The sequence below is a fragment of the Dasypus novemcinctus genome, chromosome 13, assembly GCF_030445035.2.
Source record: "Dasypus novemcinctus isolate mDasNov1 chromosome 13, mDasNov1.1.hap2, whole genome shotgun sequence".
Lineage (NCBI taxonomy): Eukaryota > Metazoa > Chordata > Mammalia > Cingulata > Dasypodidae > Dasypus > Dasypus novemcinctus.
In genome coordinates this window covers 38,321,731-38,339,216 of record NC_080685.1, presented here as the reverse complement: position 1 = coordinate 38,339,216, position 17,486 = coordinate 38,321,731, and the positions used below count along the sequence as shown (strand labels likewise).

The 17,486-nt window shown below is 40.4% G+C and overlaps 1 non-coding gene across 1 annotated transcript; it reads right to left on the bottom strand.

The window, feature by feature from the left end:
- Positions 1-16,884: 16,884 nt before the first annotated feature.
- LOC111766596 (U6 spliceosomal RNA) lies at positions 16,885-16,989 on the bottom strand. Its single transcript, XR_002798605.2, has one exon. It is a non-coding gene; the product is annotated as a U6 spliceosomal RNA (small nuclear RNA).
- Between the last annotated feature and the right edge of the window lie 497 nt (positions 16,990-17,486).

The following is a 17,486-nucleotide window of genomic DNA, read 5'->3' as shown; positions in this document are numbered from 1 at the left end:
CTTTGTATTTCACCGTTGGGGGCATGTTGTGATTTTAGTCTAGTAATAGGTCTTGAAGGGAAGAGGGGTGGCAGGGGTGAGTAAAGAGAAGGATTTGAAATACATTGCATGGGAAACGGACTTTGGCCCAGTGGTTAGGGCGTCCGTCTACCATATGGGAGGTCCGCGGTTCAAACCCCGGGCCTCCTTGACCCGTGTGGAGCTGGCCATGCGCAGTGCTGATGCGCGCAAGGAGTGCCGTGCCACGCAAGGGTGTCCCCCGCGTAGGGGAGCCCCCACGCGCAAGGAGTGCGCCCGTGAGGAAAGCCGCCCAGCGTGAAAAGAAAGTGCAGCCTGCCCAGGAATGGCGCCGCCCACACTTCCCGTGCTGCTGCCGGCAACAGAAGCGGACAAAGAAACAAAAGCAGACAAAGAAACAAGACGCAACAAATAGACACCAAGAACAGACAACCAGGGGAGGGGGGGAAATTAAATAAATAAATAAATCTTTAAAAAAAAAAAAAAATGAAATACATTGCAAGCTACTGATCTCAGGGCATTCCTTTGCATTTTCAACTGGTAAGGCAGGATTAATTTCTTCAGGCAGGGGTTGGAAGGCAGATTCCTCAGGCCAGACTGGAGGCTTGGCAGTGCATGCTAGAGTTTGGCTGGTACCTGCCTCATGGCTGCGCTGAGGTCCAGACTCCCTGGGGCAGGCCAGCAGCTGGGCAGTGCAGGTTTTAGTTTCACTGGTACCTACCTCAGGGCTGGCAGGAGATCCAAACTCCCTGGGGCAGGCTGGAGGCTGGGTGATACAAGGTTGACAGTGTGTGGTCTCCACAGGACAGGCCATCACAGGTTTATCTGGCAAAGTCTCAGCTGAATTTAGGGTTCCAATATTCCCATTGATATGTCATCATCCCATATGTCTCCATCCCAATACTCAAGGTTCCACTCCTTTCCAATCAAGGCCCTCCCTTTAAACAGTAGTCACCCTGTGAGGTTGAGATTTTAGTTTCCTTTGTAATTCTTCTACTTGTACAATGAGAGTCTGAGTCTGGTTTTCAGAGATCTCAAGCCTGTGGCTGCATGAAACAAGATTCTCTTTCAGAGCACACATAGAAACTTTCACATAATTCATGCCACCTTTAAGTAGCAAATTTGAAGCCTTTAACTCATCCCTTTCTTTTGTGACTGTATCCAGAATATCTATGAGGAGCCAGCCAACATCACTGTACCTTTTTAATTCCACGAAACTCTGTTAAGGTGTTAAAAACACTCTCACCCAGATCTTGCCTCTTATAAGCATGGAAGTAGGTGAATCCAGTGATGTTTTGTATATCCATTTCCAACTCACACCATGGACTGTTGGTGGCCTCTTCATTATTGGAAAGGGAGTCATTAGTACCTGTGAGTCCAATTAGAGTAGAGAGTCAATTGCAAAACTCCCAGAACCACCTCAGACATCCCATGTTTAGGATTCTGTTCCTTAAGAACCACTCCTGGTACCAAGCAGTATTAGTCAGGGTTCTCCAGGGAAACAGAATCAACGGGAGATACCTGTAAATGGTATGAGATTTTATAAAATTTCCTCACATGACCATGGGGATGCACAAGTCCAGATTCTGCAGGCAGGCTGCAAACCAGGGGCTCCGACAAAGGTCTGATGAAGGTCCTTGATGAGTGACCAGGAGATGTTGGCTCTCCAAAGACAAGCTTGAAAATTCTCTCTGAATGCTGAAATCATTTCTCCTTTTAAGGCATTCATCTGATTGGATACTCACTCATTGCTGATGGCAATCTCCCCAATTGATGTAGACGTAAACAGCTATCTATGCAATAAACTCAATGATGACTAAAGTCCATAAATGTCCTTGTATTACAATTAGCCCAGTGCTTGCTTGACCAAACAACCAGATATAATTACCTGGCTGAGTTGATATATTAGCCTAATCATCACACCATCTTCTCCTACTAACTGTGTACAAATTTCCTCTGCTTATAAGGACTTCCATCATATTGGATTAGGACTTACTGTAATCCAGTTTGACCTCATCTTAACTAATAACATCCTCAAAGATCCTCTTTCCAAATAGGATAACATTCCCAGGACCAGGAGTTAGGACTTGAAAGCATCTTTTTGTAGGACATAATTCAATCCATAGCATTTTATGAAATTGGTTACCTATAAGAGGTGGATAGGATTAGGGTAAATGAGATAGAAGGTGGAGTGTGACTTATCTGAACATATCATTTTGTCTAGTTTTGACTCTTGGAACCATGTTAATGTTTTGCACATTAAAAACAACAACAGGAAAAGTATGAGTAACATGGGAGTGCTTGTTAAAGGGACTTCTTTAACAGTACAAAGTTACATTGGGAGTTGATCATGTTGGAAATATCATAATTATCAAAATAGTACTAAAAAGACAGACAGAACAGAGACAGCATGGCAAAGGCTCTCAAGCCAGCCGTGCACATTTTGGGAGAAAGTATAGGGACTGTTGGATATGCCAGCTGGAGAATCAAACCTCAGGCCCACTAGTTGACTGACTAAAGGAAATGTCTGGAAGCAGAGAACTAGAAAGCAAGCAGGCTTAGCACAGGCCAGAAGCCTGAGAAACCCATGGGAAATAATGTGACAGAGTAGAAGAGTCACTGAATAAGCTTAAAGCAAATCATGGAACTATTAGGGGGCAGCAAGACACTGCCTCAGGTGATTTTATATGGCTCTGTCCTAAAGCTGTTTGTGGACTCCATAAAGCCTGGCATTTCTGGGCAGTGCTGCTACAGTTCCCTGGAACAAGTAGGTGGTAGAGTGAATAGTGATAGTGATTCATGTGCCCAAGTCAACCACTCAAAAGCAGGCACTGCCTTGGGATGCCTTGGGAAGAATTCCTACAAGGTGCCATCCACAGGAGACAGGGATTGTAGAGAGGCTGAGTAGGAAGCAATACACTCATGAAATAATAAAGTGTGGCTTCCTTGTTATTCAAATTCCTGCTGTTAGTTAACCTTGTCAGGAAAAATTGTGAAAGATGTTGAAATGGGCAAATATTGGGCATCTCTTCAATGGAAATCTAGGATAATCTAGACCAGAGGACTCTTGTGGGGTTATGTGATTCTAAGTGGGATCTGAGTCCTCCATTGTCTTTGACTATTTTGCTTCTCAGTAGAGAATTAACTCTTGGAGGGTTGATGATGATGCAAATGATCCCTGCTCACAGACATGCAAATTAATTTTGTCTGGTAGAGATACAATGATTTTTGTTCTGTAGAAAGATGATTCCAGGAATTATAGTTTTGCTTTATAGGATTAATTAATGAGTTCAGTGAAATCACTGACACATATCCATTTTATATTTCTATATAAGTCATGTCACTTAAAAAAAAAATTAACCTGCAACTACCTAATGGGAGCTGAGGAAACTGGCAGTCAGCAGCAGAAGCAGATGTTGGTACATGTTAGGTGGAGCCTGAAGTTTATATAATTTGGAGGTTCCTTTAAGAAAAATAATACAAAATAGTTACAGGCCTTGGAAGGGGTCCTGAAGTTTAAGATTCTTTAGCATCACAATATTATCTGCCTCTGACCAATGTTAAAATGCAATTTTCCAAAAAAGGTAAAATCATGAGTCTCATACGGATATAGAAATGAACACATTGAAGATTTTATTTTGCTTATATAAGAAAGCCAGGCAGATGGTTATAACCAGTTCAAAAAGAACAGAAAAAACACAAATTTATATGGAGAGTAAGAGAGTGTTATATTGGTCAGCCAAAGGGGTGCTGATGCAAAATACCAGAAATCGGTTGGTTTTTATACATGGTATTTATTTGGGTTATAAGGTGACAGTTACCAGGTCATGAAGCCTAAGTTACTTCCCTCACCAAATATATTGCCATGTGTTAGAGCAAAATGGCTGCCAATGTCTCCCAGTGTTAAGGCTTCCTGGGTTCCTCTCTTCCTGGGGCTCATTTCTTTCTGGGCTCAGCATCTCTGTTTTCTCCACTAGGTCAGCTGTAGACTATGAGGCTCTCCAGGCGTTGCCTTGCCCCCCAAGGCCAGCTGTAGACTATCAGGCGACCAGCTCTGTCTTTCTCCTGGCTCAGCTGCTCTGCTCCTTTGTGTGCTTACTTCCTGGGCTCCAGTTCAAAACTCCAGCATCAAGACTCCAACATCAAAACTTCTTTTGCTGCGGTGCTGTTTTTTCTGTGAGTCCCTGCCCCCTTGGTGGGCAGGGACTCAATGTCCTACTAAGATGCCCCAATCAAAGCCTTAATAATAATTTAATCAATTAAAAGTAAAACTTCTGAATCCAATACACTCCAATATGCCCAGAGGAAAAGACCAGTTTACAAACATAATCCAATATTTCTTTTTGGAATTCATCAATAAAATCAAACTGCTACAAGGGTTAAAATGAATTACAAATAGAGGCAAACTGATTTTCCCATAGGGTTTGGGTGGGGTGGTAGCCTGAGAGGAAGTCATTTAAATCTCTGTTGGACTGAATTTACATCTCCATCATTGATCTACTACAACATATAGTCTGATAACCTGGAAGGATCTGCTATATGTAGATAATGCATTAAAATACTATTTTTTTTTCTACACCAGTTTGATCTTACTCTTTTCCCACCAAAGCTTGGGGTGTGAGTGTTTTGGGGATTTGGGAGAGACACAGGCCTGAGTCAGTCTCCCAGAGATGAGGTATCCAGGAGGGAATATAAAATGGTGCAGCCCTCATGGAAAACAGTTTGTTGGTTCCTCAGAAAGTTAAACATAGAATTACCTTATGATCTAGCAAACCTGCTTCTAGGTAAATACCCTAAAGAAAAGGAAGCAGGGACTTGGACGGATAATCTGTATACCAATGTTCATAGCAGTTTTATTCATAAGAGCCAAAAGGTGGAGGCAACCTCAAGTGTCCATCAACAGATGAACGGAAAAACAAAATGTGGTCTACACACACAATGGAATAAAGAGGAATGAAGTTCTGATAAACGCTACCACACGATGAACCTTGACGGTGAGTCGAAATGAGCCAGACATAAAAGGAAAGTTTTGTATGATCTCACTGACATGACATAACTAGAACATGCAAATTTATAGAGACAGAAATTAGACGACAGGCACAGGGATGGGGTGTGGGTGTGAGGGGGTGAGGGGTTGGGGGGTGAGGAGGTGGGGGCCTGGTGGAGAAAGGGGAGTTATTGCTTAATGGGTATAGAGTTTGGGGAGATGATGTTTTGGTAATGGATGGTGGTGAAGGTAACACAACACTGTGAATGTATGTAACACCACAGAATTGTATACTTGAAAGTGGATAAAATGGGAAATGTTACGTAGTATATATGTTACCACAATAATAATTGAAAATAGAAGCATACACAGGTGAGATCCTTCAGGGAGCTAGAGGAGGGCTCAGGCTAGAGATAACGCCCCATAATTTGCTTCCACTGGGGCCAAGGGGGCCCTCAGGGGAACCGCTGTGGCCAAGGAGCCTGTAGCCCCTGGGCTCAAGGAAGGAGGCAGGAACTTTGGGCGCTAGCCAAGTCCTGAAATGCTTTGGATACGGCAAAGGGGGACATCTAGTGGCAACTTGCTCTCTTGCTGTCTTTTCCTCGCCGTGCGGAAGACGCTGATCTTGGAGCCGATTAGTTCACAGGCCTTGTAGATTCTAAAAAGTGTCGGAGACCCCAGCTCAGTCCCAAGGGAGGCTCTGCCTGGCGGCGCGCCCAAGTCCCCGGCGCGCTCCCAGCAGAAAGAAGGGAGCGCAGAGGCGGTGGCCTGAGCTCGGGAGGAGTGGGATGGGGGAGCACACTGGGATATTAGCAGGGCTTTGGCGGTCACGGAGGTGGGGGGGAAGAGTGTGAGGGGGTAATAATCGCTCTTTACGTTACCTAGCCGTCTCCAGCCCGATTTCCTCACGCTTTTACCCTGTCTCTCTACCTACTGTCTGGAGAGATTTGATCCCCCGCAGGTCCGGTTCTTGATTTTTGTGATGCAGAATTACAGAAAGAGCTGGACAGGAAAGGCAGAAGGCGGTACGTACAAGGAAGTTGAAAGTTTACTGAATCTGCGGAGAGGACGGGGAAGCAGACTTGGGAGCTGGGGTGTGTCGGTAGTTTTCTGTGAGTAGAGGATAGTGGGATGGGAGAAAATAAGGGAGAAGACAACGGGCACTGGGGAAAGGGTTACTGAGATTGAAGAGTTATCCCTTTTGAAGATGTCTTTTATATTGGCAGTGCAAAGGGAATTTTTCCCCCTCATTATTTTTGTGTCTATTTGGATTGCAATTTTCTAAACTTAGTTCCTCCAGGGGCCTTAACTCCTGTCAAACAAAAAAATACCAGACTTGGTAAGAAGATACTTTAATGGAAAGAGTTGTGAGGGGAGAATTTCTTAACCATCTGTCTCCCAAGATCACAGCGTTTAGAAAAACTCAACATTGTTATCGCACCACCTTTTGAGCTTTTACACCTACAAAATTGGTATGTTTTTATATATATGTTATATATATATATGTTATAATATATAAGGTATTATTTATTCCTTGTTTCTATTCATCCTTGACAGTTTTACTCCTAACTCAATCTGATTTTACCCACAGACTAGTGCCCCTTTCAGTCTTGCTCTGTATCCGTGTTGGAGTTCAGATCCTGCTGGGGTGCATACATTTCTCTGAAACTAAAAGCCTTTGTTTCCTGTCAAAATCTTCTGCAGGCCACATTTCCTCTCTGTTGGTCTCACACAGTTGAGGGCTAAGTGATATTTCTGTTCTAGAATCCTTCTTACGTCAGGTACCATGTGCCCCAGAGCTTCTGATTTTCTTTTGCAAAAAAGAAGGAAAACAGGAAATTACAAGCAGTATTTAAATTGAGGACCAATTTTGCATTTATTAATGCATAGCAAAAGAATTAAAAAAAATCCAACAATCTTCCACCAATGTAGAGACCTTTTGAGAAACCGCTACTTTAATGAACTACTGGTGGTGGCACGAACAGTTGCACTCTTTTTTTGGAGAGCATTCTAAGAGCTTATTTCAAACGTCATAAAATTGTTCTCACCTTGAAATTCAGTAATCCGTTTCATGGGAATATGCTCTAAGGAAACAATTAAACAGAAATAAAAGGTCATATACATGTATATGTAAAAGATGTTCATTATAGCCTGATTTGTAAGAGTAAAAAATTGGGAAGAAACCAAATTCTCAACAATAAGCAAATTGTTATAGCACATCAGCCAGTGGAATATTATGCAGCTATTAAAACGATAATTATGAGGTCCATGCAGAAACATGAAAAATGCTTATGATTTTTGGATATGTACTTATTTAAAAAAAGCAGAATGCAAAATGGCATCCACTTTATGATTACATCTATGTGAAAAAATGTCATATAGGCATGGGTACAGGATAATTTTATTTGAGGTATACATTATACTCAAATTTTTATTTTAAAGGAGTGGCCTGGTTATGCAGTCCCATGCTGGTGGGTTCTGTCAAAATATATTTTTTATGAAATTAAAAACATGACATAAAATTATAAAATGAGCATGTGTCAAAGGTTTATTTAGCTCATTAAGGAAGGAACTAGTGGATAGTAAAGCTGATTCAAAGAGCATTTGAGGAATAGAATTTTATATAATCAGGAAAGGAGTACTGGAGTAAGTCAACTAACTTAGAGATAAAACTGGGCAATAAAACTTTGGGATTGTCTTTCTTACTAGATGGAAGCCATTTGTGTTTCTATTGGGCAAAATTAACAAGTTTACAGGTAACTTTGGATATAGGCCCTAATTAATAGCAAATAGCAAATCAAACAAAGGCATGTTCCTTGGAGCAGCACTATCCTATTGATACATACGTAATTTAAAATTTTCTATTTGACACATTAACAAAAATAAAAAGAGGAGAAATTAGCTTTAGCAATACACATATGCCCAATATAGCCAAAATATTATAATTTCAAAATGTAATCAATAAAAATTTTTTCTTGCTTTTTTTTTTTCCTAAATGAGTATTGTTTATTAAGGCTTGTATTCAACTAGAGGAAAAAAAGTTATCTGATATTGTAAAATACAGAATGCTTGATGACTTTGTGTGTCATTGATACTGAGCAAAAGAGGGTCGTTCCTCCAACTGCACTTTATTTTATTTTTTTTTTATTTTTTATTTTTTATTTTTTTTAATATTTATTTATTATTATTATTTTTTAATTACATTAAAAAAATATATGAGGTCCCATTCAACCCCACCGCCCCCGCCCCCCACTCCCCCCACAGCAACACTCTCTCCCATCATCGTGATACATCCATTGCACCTGGTAAGTTCATCTCTGAGCATCACTGCACCCCATAGTCAATGGTCCACATCATAGCCCAGACTCTCTCACGTTCCATCCAGTGGGCCCTGGGGGGATCTACAGTGTCCCGTAATTGTCCGTGAAGCACTATCCAGGACAACTCCACGTCCCGAAAACGCCTCCACATCTCATCTCTTCCTCCCGTTCCCCACACCCAGCAGCCCCCATGGCTACCGTTCCCACACCCATTTCACATTTCCTCTGTGGACATTGGATTGGTTGTGTCCATTGCACACCTATGTCAAGTGAGGGCTTAGATTCCACATGGGTACTGGATGCACTCTTCCCGCTTCTAGTTGTAGACACTCTAGGCTCCATGTTGTGGTGGTTGACCTTCTTCAACTCCATGTTAGCTGAGTGGAATAAGTCCAATAAGTCAAAGTGTAGGAGCTGAAGTCTGTTGAGGCTCTGGGCCTGGGTGTCATATTATCAGTCCAGAGATTCAAATCCCCTACATATATCTTAAACTCAGCACCAACTACAATTCCAATAAAGTAGCATGCAAGTCTTGTGAAAAGAGATCCCCTCTGAGTCCATTTCCATCACGCAGAAACACCAGCTCCAAAGAAGGGCCATCTGTCATGGCAGTGAACCCCTTCTGCCATGACCATAGAACCCGTGGGTCTCTTTATCCCTCAAAAGAACCAATACCTGGGGTTGTATCTACCTTATCTGTCTCTTAGACTCTGTTCAGTTGTACATAGGGCTATTCCTTCTGACAACCTCCAGACTCTTTTTTAGAGACTCACAGCCTTATAATCTCATTTCTCCTTTCCATTTCCCCCTTACATTAGGTCAAACCACTTCCCGAAGTCATGTTATTATATGTAGACAGGTATATTCTGCTGTTCCGCATTGAATCTTTAATTCAAGGTCATTTTCTAGTTGCTTCTTCAGCTGCTATGTGGTAGTGATCCCTCGGTGCCAGGGAGGCTCATCCCCGGGTGTTGTGTCCCACGCTGGGGGGAATGCATCACATCTACACGCTGAGTTTGGCTGTGAGAGTGGCCACATTTGAGTAACATGAAGGCTGTCAGGAGGAAACCCCCAGGCACAATGCTACTCTAGGCCTTGTTCTTATTGCAGGTGCATAGGCTCAAAAGTGTAGCCATTAGTATCAAGAGCCCACTGTTGGGCCCTCCTTCCTTCCTGGTTCTTGCCGTTGCACCTGGAGGATTGCCGCTGCTCTCCCAGGGCCCACAGCAGTGACCCCCCGGCCAGGAGCCCAGTACCCCCCCAGCTGTTGTTTTTAATTGTTTCCACTATGAGTATATATAGACATTACCATATACCCTGGGCATATGCCCTGTATAACTCCCTGTCAACCATATATATCCTGTCAATAACATCCCATATCAGTATTCCTCCGCTGCCATTGTTGAACCACTCTGTGATCCAAAACTTCCCGTAAAGTGAATCCCAACATAATGTCAGCTTCAGAAGAGTCTTAGATCACCAAAATTCATATATACAATATACAGTATTTCCCCAGATCCACCATAAAACCTTTTCCCTTCCACAGCAATAATCTTTTAACTTATTCATATCATATTTCCTGAAACTGATGTACAGATTCCGAAACTATAGTTTTCAAACAAGGTAACATTTGTGCTTACTATGTGGTCCATACTTTAGGTTGTACAGTTTTCTAAATTTTTTAGTTATCCTATGTTTTGTCTTATGGTTTTCATTATTAGTCTGTCGTCCCCTATATGTTTTTGGTGTAATATTAGCTGTTTTATATTCATCCTCGTGTACTCTCACATAACTCCTCTTTTGCCCCCTTATTTACCTTTGTTCTATCCATTGTACGTCCATTTTCCCCTCCCCTTAGGGCCCACAACGCCTGCCAATCTAATGCCCTGGGAGCCGTCCTTTCTCACGAGAGATACAGTTCTCTCTATTCGACGGCATTAGTCTTCCCCAGGATATGGGTCCACCCCACCCAATGGTAGAACCCACCTTGGCAAAATGAGCCTTCAGCTATTCCCTCCGGAGTCCGTCCCGCATCAGACCATACCCCCTGAGCGTCCTAACCAGGTGACCCTCCTATTTATACTTTGATACGTTTTACTCAACATTTAGTTCTCAACGAACTTCTGGCACTCTCCCATGTTTGTATGTTGCCCCTCCCTCCCACCTATTTCTTGGACCATATTACCCCTCTTCCCATCCCCAGCCCCCCTCAAACCCAGAAAACCCCACCCGAAGGTAACCCCTTGCCCCCATTTTGTCCCTTCTTTGTGCTCATACTTACCCCCAGCTCATCACAGATTCCACCCCTACAGACATTAACTCACATCCTTCCTCCACCCCCCGATTTCCAGTAAGCCACTTTTCCAGACTCTAGCTCTCTGAGGCAGTTAACTTATTTCATATTATTGAGGTCATATAGTATTTGTCCTTCAATGCCTGGGTTGCTTCACTTAATATAAGATTCTCAAGGTTCATCCATGTTATCACGTGCGATTGTAGTGTATTGGTTCTTACAGCTGAGTAGTATTCCATTGTGTGTATATACCACATTTTATTGATCCACTCATCTGTTGATGGACTTTTGGATTGATTCCAACTTTTGGCGATGGTGAACAATGCTGCTATGAACATTGGTGTACATATATCGGTTTGTGTCCTTGTTTTCAGATCTGATGGGTATATACCCAGCAGTGGTATTGCTGGGTCATATGGCAAATCTATGGATAATTTTTTGAGAAACTGCCAAACTGTCCTCCAGAATGGTTGGATCCTTCTGCATTCCCACCAGCAATGGATGAGTGTTCCCCTTTCTTCACATCCTCTCCAGCATTTGTATTCTACTGTTTTTTTCATGGCTGCCAATCTTATGGGAGTAAGATGGTATCTCATTGTAGTTTTGATTTGCATTTCCCTGATAGCTAGGGATTTGGAGCATTTTTTCATGTGCTTTTTAGCCATTTGTATTTCTTCTTTGGAGAAGTGTCTGTTTAAATCTTTTTCCCATTTTTTAAATGGGTTGTTTATCTTTTTGTTTTCGAGATCTATGAGTTCTTTATATATGCAAGTTATAAGTCTCTTATCAGATATATGGTTGCCAAATATTTTCTCCCATTGTGTGGGTTCCCTTTTTACTTTCTTGACAAACTCCTTTGAGGTGCAGAAGGCTTTAATTTTGAGGTAGTCCCATTTATCTATTTGTTCTTTTGCTGCTCGTGCTTTTGGTGTGATATTCATGAAGCCATTTCCTATTACAAGGTCCTATAGATGTTTCCCTACACTGCTTTCTAAGGTCTTTATGGTCTTGGCTCTTATATTTAGGTCTTTGATCCATCTAGAGTTGATCTTTGTATAAGGTGTGAGATGGTAATCCTCTTTCATTCTTCTACATATAGCTATCCAGTTCTCCAGGCACCATTTGTTGAATAGGCCATTCTCTCCCAGTTGAGAGGGTTTGGTGGCTTTATCGAATATTATATGGCTATATACATGAGGTTCTATATCTGAACTTTCAATTCGATTCCATTGGTCTGTGTGTCTCTCCTTATGCCAATACCATGCTGTTTTCACTACTGTAGCTTTGTAGTATGTTTTGAAGTCAGGAAGTGTGATTCCTCCTATTTCGTTTTTCTTTTTCAATATGTCTTTGGCTATTCGGGGCCTCTTTTTATTCCAAATAAATTTCATAGTTAGTTTTTCTAGTTCCTTAAAGAAGGCTGTGTTGATTTTTATTGGGATTGCATTGAATGTGTAGATCAGTTTTGGTAGGATAGACATCTTAATAATATTCAGTCTTCCTATCCATGAACAGGGAATATTCTTCCATTTATTTAGGTCTTCTTTGATTTCCTTGAACAATCTTGTATAGTTCTCGATGTATAAGTTTTTTACCTCTTTAGTTAAATTTATTCCTAAGTATTTGATTTTTTTATTTACTATTGTGAATGGTATTTGTTTCTTGATTTCCTCCTGATCTTGCTCATTATTGGTGTATAGAAATGCTACTGATTTTTGCGCATTGATCTTATAACCTGCGACTTTGCTAAACTCATTTATGAGTTCTAGGAGCTTTGTTGAAGATCTCTCAGGGTTTTCTATATATAGGATCATGTCATCTGCAAATAATGAAATTTTGACTTCTTCCCTTCCAATTTGAATGCCTTTTATATCTGGTTCTTGTCTCAGTGCTCGAGCCAGTACTTCCAAGACAATGTTAAATAGGAGCGGAGACAATGGGCATCCTTGTCTTGTTCCTGATTTTAGAGGGAAGGATTTCAGGACTTCGCCATTGTAAACAATGTTGGCTTTAGGTTTTTCATATATACTATTTATCATGTTCAAAAAGTTTCCTTGTATTCCAATCTTTTGGAGTGTTTTTATCAGGAAGGGGTGCTGTATTTTGTCAAATGCCTTTTCTGCATCTATAGATATAATCATGTGGTTTTTTTCTCTCAATCTGTTTATATGGTGTATTACATTGATTGATTTTCTTATGTTGAACCATCCTTGCATACCTGGGATAAATCCCACTTGGTCATGGTGTATAATTCGTTTAATGCGTTGTTGAATACGATTAGCAAGTATTTTGTTAAGTATTTTTGCGTCTAGGTTCATTAGAGAAATTGGTCTGTAATTTTCCTTTCTTGTGGTGTCTTTGTTTGGCTTTGGTACTAGGGTAATGTTGGCATCATAGAAGGAATTAGGCAGTGTTCCTTCTGTTTCGATTTTTTGGAATAGTTTCAACAGGATTGGTGTTAGTTCTTTCCGGAATGTTTTGTAGAATTCACCTGTGAAGCCGTCTGGCCCTGGGCTCTTCTTAGTTGGGAGATTTTTAATGACTGATTCTATCTCTTTGCTTGTGATTGGTTTGTTAAGATCATCAATTTCTTCTTTCGTCAGTATGGGCTGCTTATGTATTTCTAGGAATTTGTCCATTTCCTCTAAATTGTCATTTTTGTTGGAATATAGTTTTTCAAAGTATCCTCTTATGATAGTCTTTATTTCTATGGGGTCAGTGGTGATATCACCTTTCTCATTTCTTATTTTGTGTATTTGCATCTTTTCTCTTTTTTTCTTTGTTAGTCTCGCTAAAGGTTTGTCAATTTTGTTGATCTTCTCAAAAAACCAGCTCTTGGTCTTGTTTATTTTTTCAAGTGCTTTCTTATTTTCTATTTCATTTAGTTCTGCTCTTATCTTTGTTATTTCCTTCCTTCTTCTTCCTGTTGGGTTACTTTGTTGTTGTTTTTCTAATTCCTTCAAATGTGCAGTTAATTCTTCAATTTCTGCTCTTTCTTCTTTTTTGATATATGATTTTATGGCTATAAATTTCCCTCTCAGTACCGCTTTTGCTGCATCCCATAAATTTTGGTATGTTGTGTTATCATTATCATTTGTTTCAAGGTAGTCATTGATTTCTTTTGAGATTTCCTCTTTGACCCACTGTTTTTCTAAGAGTGTGCTGTTTAATTTCCAAATTGTCGTGTGAAGTCTGGGTCTCTGTCCCTTGCAAATTTCCAGCTTGACTCCACTGTGGTCAGAGATATTGTTTTGTATGATTTCGATCTTTCTGAATTCATTAAGCCTTTCTTTGTGGCCTAGCATATGGTCAATCTTGGAGAATGTTCCATGTGCGCTTGAGAAAAATGTATATCCTGCTGTGTTTGGGTGTAATGATCTATATATGTCTATTAGATCCAGCTCTTCTAATATACTGTTCAAATGTTTTGTTTCTTTAGTGATTCTCTTTTGAGATGTTCTGTCCAGAGTTGATAGTGGTGTATTAAAATCCCCCACTATAATTGTAGATGCATCTATTCTTTCACTTAGTTTTTCCAGCGTTTGCCTCACATATTTAGAGGCGCCCTTGTTAGGAGCATAAATATTTATGATTGTTCGATCTTCTTGACAAATTGTCCCTTTCACTAAAATATAGTATCCTTCTTTGTCTCTCACAATTGTTTCGCATTTAAAGTCTATTTTGTCTGATATTAATATAGCTACTCCTGCCTTTTTTTGGTTGTTGTTTGCTTGTATGATTGTTTTCCAGCCATTCACTTTCAACCTCCATGAGTCTCTGGGTCTAAGATATGTCTCTTGTAGGCAGCATATAGATGGGTCGTATTTCCTTATCCAGTGTCCCAGTCTGAATCTTTTGATAGGTGAGTTTAATCCGTTGACATTCAGTGTTATTACGTTTAGAGAGTTATTTATGGTAGCCATATTTTGGTTGGATTTGTGTTTGTTATATTTTGTTTGTATTATTTTATTTTCCCCTTCTATTTTTGTCTTTCTTGTTGCTTTTACACTCTCCTCCATCTCTGACTGTCCTGTTTTTTCCTTTCTTCCTGCAGAATTCCCTTAAGAATTTCTTGAAGGGGAGGTTTCTTGTTGATATACTCTTTCAGTTTCTGTTTATCTGTGAATATTTTGAACTCTCCATCATTTTTGAATGCTAGTTTAGCTGGATAGAGTATTCTTGGTTGGAGATTTTTTTTCCTTTAGTACCTTGACTATATCATACCACTGCCTTCTTGCCTCCATCGTTTCAGATGAGAAATCAGCACTTAATCTTATGGAGTTTCCCTTGTATGTGATGGTTTTCTTTTCTCTTGCTGCTTTTAGAATTTTTTCTTTGTCTTGAGCATTGGATAATTTGACGAGTATATGTCTTGGGGTGGGCCTGTTGGGGTTTATGACCAGTGGAGTGCGCTGTGCTTCTTGGATATGTACATCTGTCTCTTTCAGTAGATTTGGGAAGTTTTCATTCATTATTTCCTGCAACACTCCTTCTGACCCCTTTCCCTTCTCTTCTCCTTCTGGGATGCCTATAATACGTATGTTTGAGCGTTTTGCGTTATCATTCAGGTCCCTAAGTCCTATCTGGATTTTTTCTACCTTTTTATTGACCACTTCTACTATCTGTTTGATTTCCAATGCACTGTCTTCCACATCACTAATTCTCTGCTCTGCCTCTTCTAGTCTGCTGATATTTGCTGCAAGTGTATTTTTGATTTCTTGAATTGTGGTGTTCATTTCCATCATATCTGTTATTTTTTTGCGCATGTCTGCAATTTCCCCTCCAAGTGTTGTCTTCACGCTGTTAACCTCTTTCATTACTTCATCAAATTTGTCGGTGATAAATGTTCTGAGATCTTTCATTGCTTGTGCAAAGTCCTGCCCCCCTTCCTGATTTTCAGTTTGTTGATTGGATTCAGCCATGTTTTCCTGATTACTGGTTTGGTTTGTAGATTTTTGTTGCTGTCTTGTCAACATTTTTTCTTTGACGGGTTTAATCAGTTCCTTAGCTTCTTTGTCTAGCCTTGGAGATTAATTAGCTGTTGTTTTTGCGTAAGTGTTATATCTTCTCTTTGTCACTTTGTTCTTCTTATTCCAATTTCTTATTGCTAGTTAAGCTCACTTTAAAGGAAAGTATTAGTGCTGGGGAAAGTCAATTGTGTAAGGAAGGAAAAAGTGTGAAGTAGTATTGGTGATATATGTTTACAAAGCAACAATATGAGTTCTGGGAGGATGGAGGTTAGATCATGTAAATTGTGTAGAGTTATAGTAGTAGGAAAGTACCTATAATGAGGTAGACGACTGAATATGGGAGGAATGTGGTACGTACTAAGAGGCTATTGTTTTCGTGAGAGAGGGAAAGAGAAAAGAAAGGTAATAGTTTCAGGGACGAATACCAGATGGAAAACTAAACAAAGGTATTAGAAATTAAGAGTTAGACACTTTGTGGATCAAAGAAAGGGAGATGGAATATAGGAGAGATAGCAGATGGTGGAGGATATCAAGTTGTAGGGGAAAGGGGATAGTGTAGATAGGCTATATCTATTCACAGAGAAATGAGGCAGTGGAGGGTGAGGAAACCCAGCAAATGTGAGGTATTTCCTGTAGGACTAAGATCATTCAACGGCTCAGTCATAGAACTCATCCCTCTATTCCACTTCTGTGCTCACCAGGCCGCCTTCTCCAACTGCACTTTAAAGTCCAATTTCTGAGACACCAGGGTTTCAAAGAGATAAACTGCCTCCCAGGAAAGCAGGAATCCTGATAATTTATAATATTGAAGTTTAGCAGTTTATGCTAACGAGTGATTAGGGTGGGGCTGGCTCAGGTTCCTTCACTAAAAAACATTAAGAGCTGAACAGGATGGAGATGGGTACAAACTGGGTAAGTCACAAAGTTATATAATCACAAAACAATCAAGAAATCAAGGCATCTGGGCACAGGGGGTACAGAAAGGGAGTCAGTTTCAAGGTTTTTCTTATGGATTTCAAACAGAGGAGAGTGGAGTGGTTACCATTTCAGTAGAAATGCTCATATACAAGGGTAAGATGCATCTGGAATAATCATCATAATAGCAGGTAGAAATGACCATATACAAAGGTGAGATCTATCTGGAATAATCATCACAGTGGCAGGTTTTTATTGGAAATGGCCATATACAAAGGGCGAGGTTAGTCTAGTTAGTTTCAGTAATTTCAGATATTAACTTTTGGCTATTTTATAATATACTGGAAGTAAAAGGCATCTATATAATGATTTAGTAATAATAATTATTTGTTAATTCTTAACGCTTGGTCACATCATCCTTGTGTAGGGACCATGCTAATCTTTTTTGTATTTTAAATTTTAGTATATGTGCTGTCGAAGGAGCATCCAGTGTGTATTTAACATTTTGTACTAGTCAGCCAAAGGGGTGCTGGTGCAAAGTGCCAGAAATCTGTTGGCTTTTATAAAGGGTATTTATTTGGCGTAAAAGCTCACAGTTAAAAAGCTGCAAAGAGTCCAACTCAAGACTGCTTTCTCACTAAAGTTCGTTGCCACTTGTTGAAGCAACATGGTTCCTGATCTCTGCCTGGTCTTTCCTTTCCCTCCCAGCTTCCAGTCCTCTCTCCTGGTTAGGGTTCCTCTCTCAAGGTTTCCTGTATCAGTCTCAGCTATTTTCCCAAGGTCAAGCTGTAAGCTATCAGGCAAGTGGTCCCTCTCTCCTCTGGGGCCCAGGATCAAACAGGCAGAGCTCTCTGTCTCCCTGTGTGTCTTCCCGAGTAAGTATCCATTTATATCCGCCCACCAAGGGGGCAGGGACTCAAATGAGTCATGCCTTACTGACATGGTTGAATCAAAGCACTAATCTTTTCATTTATTTATTTATT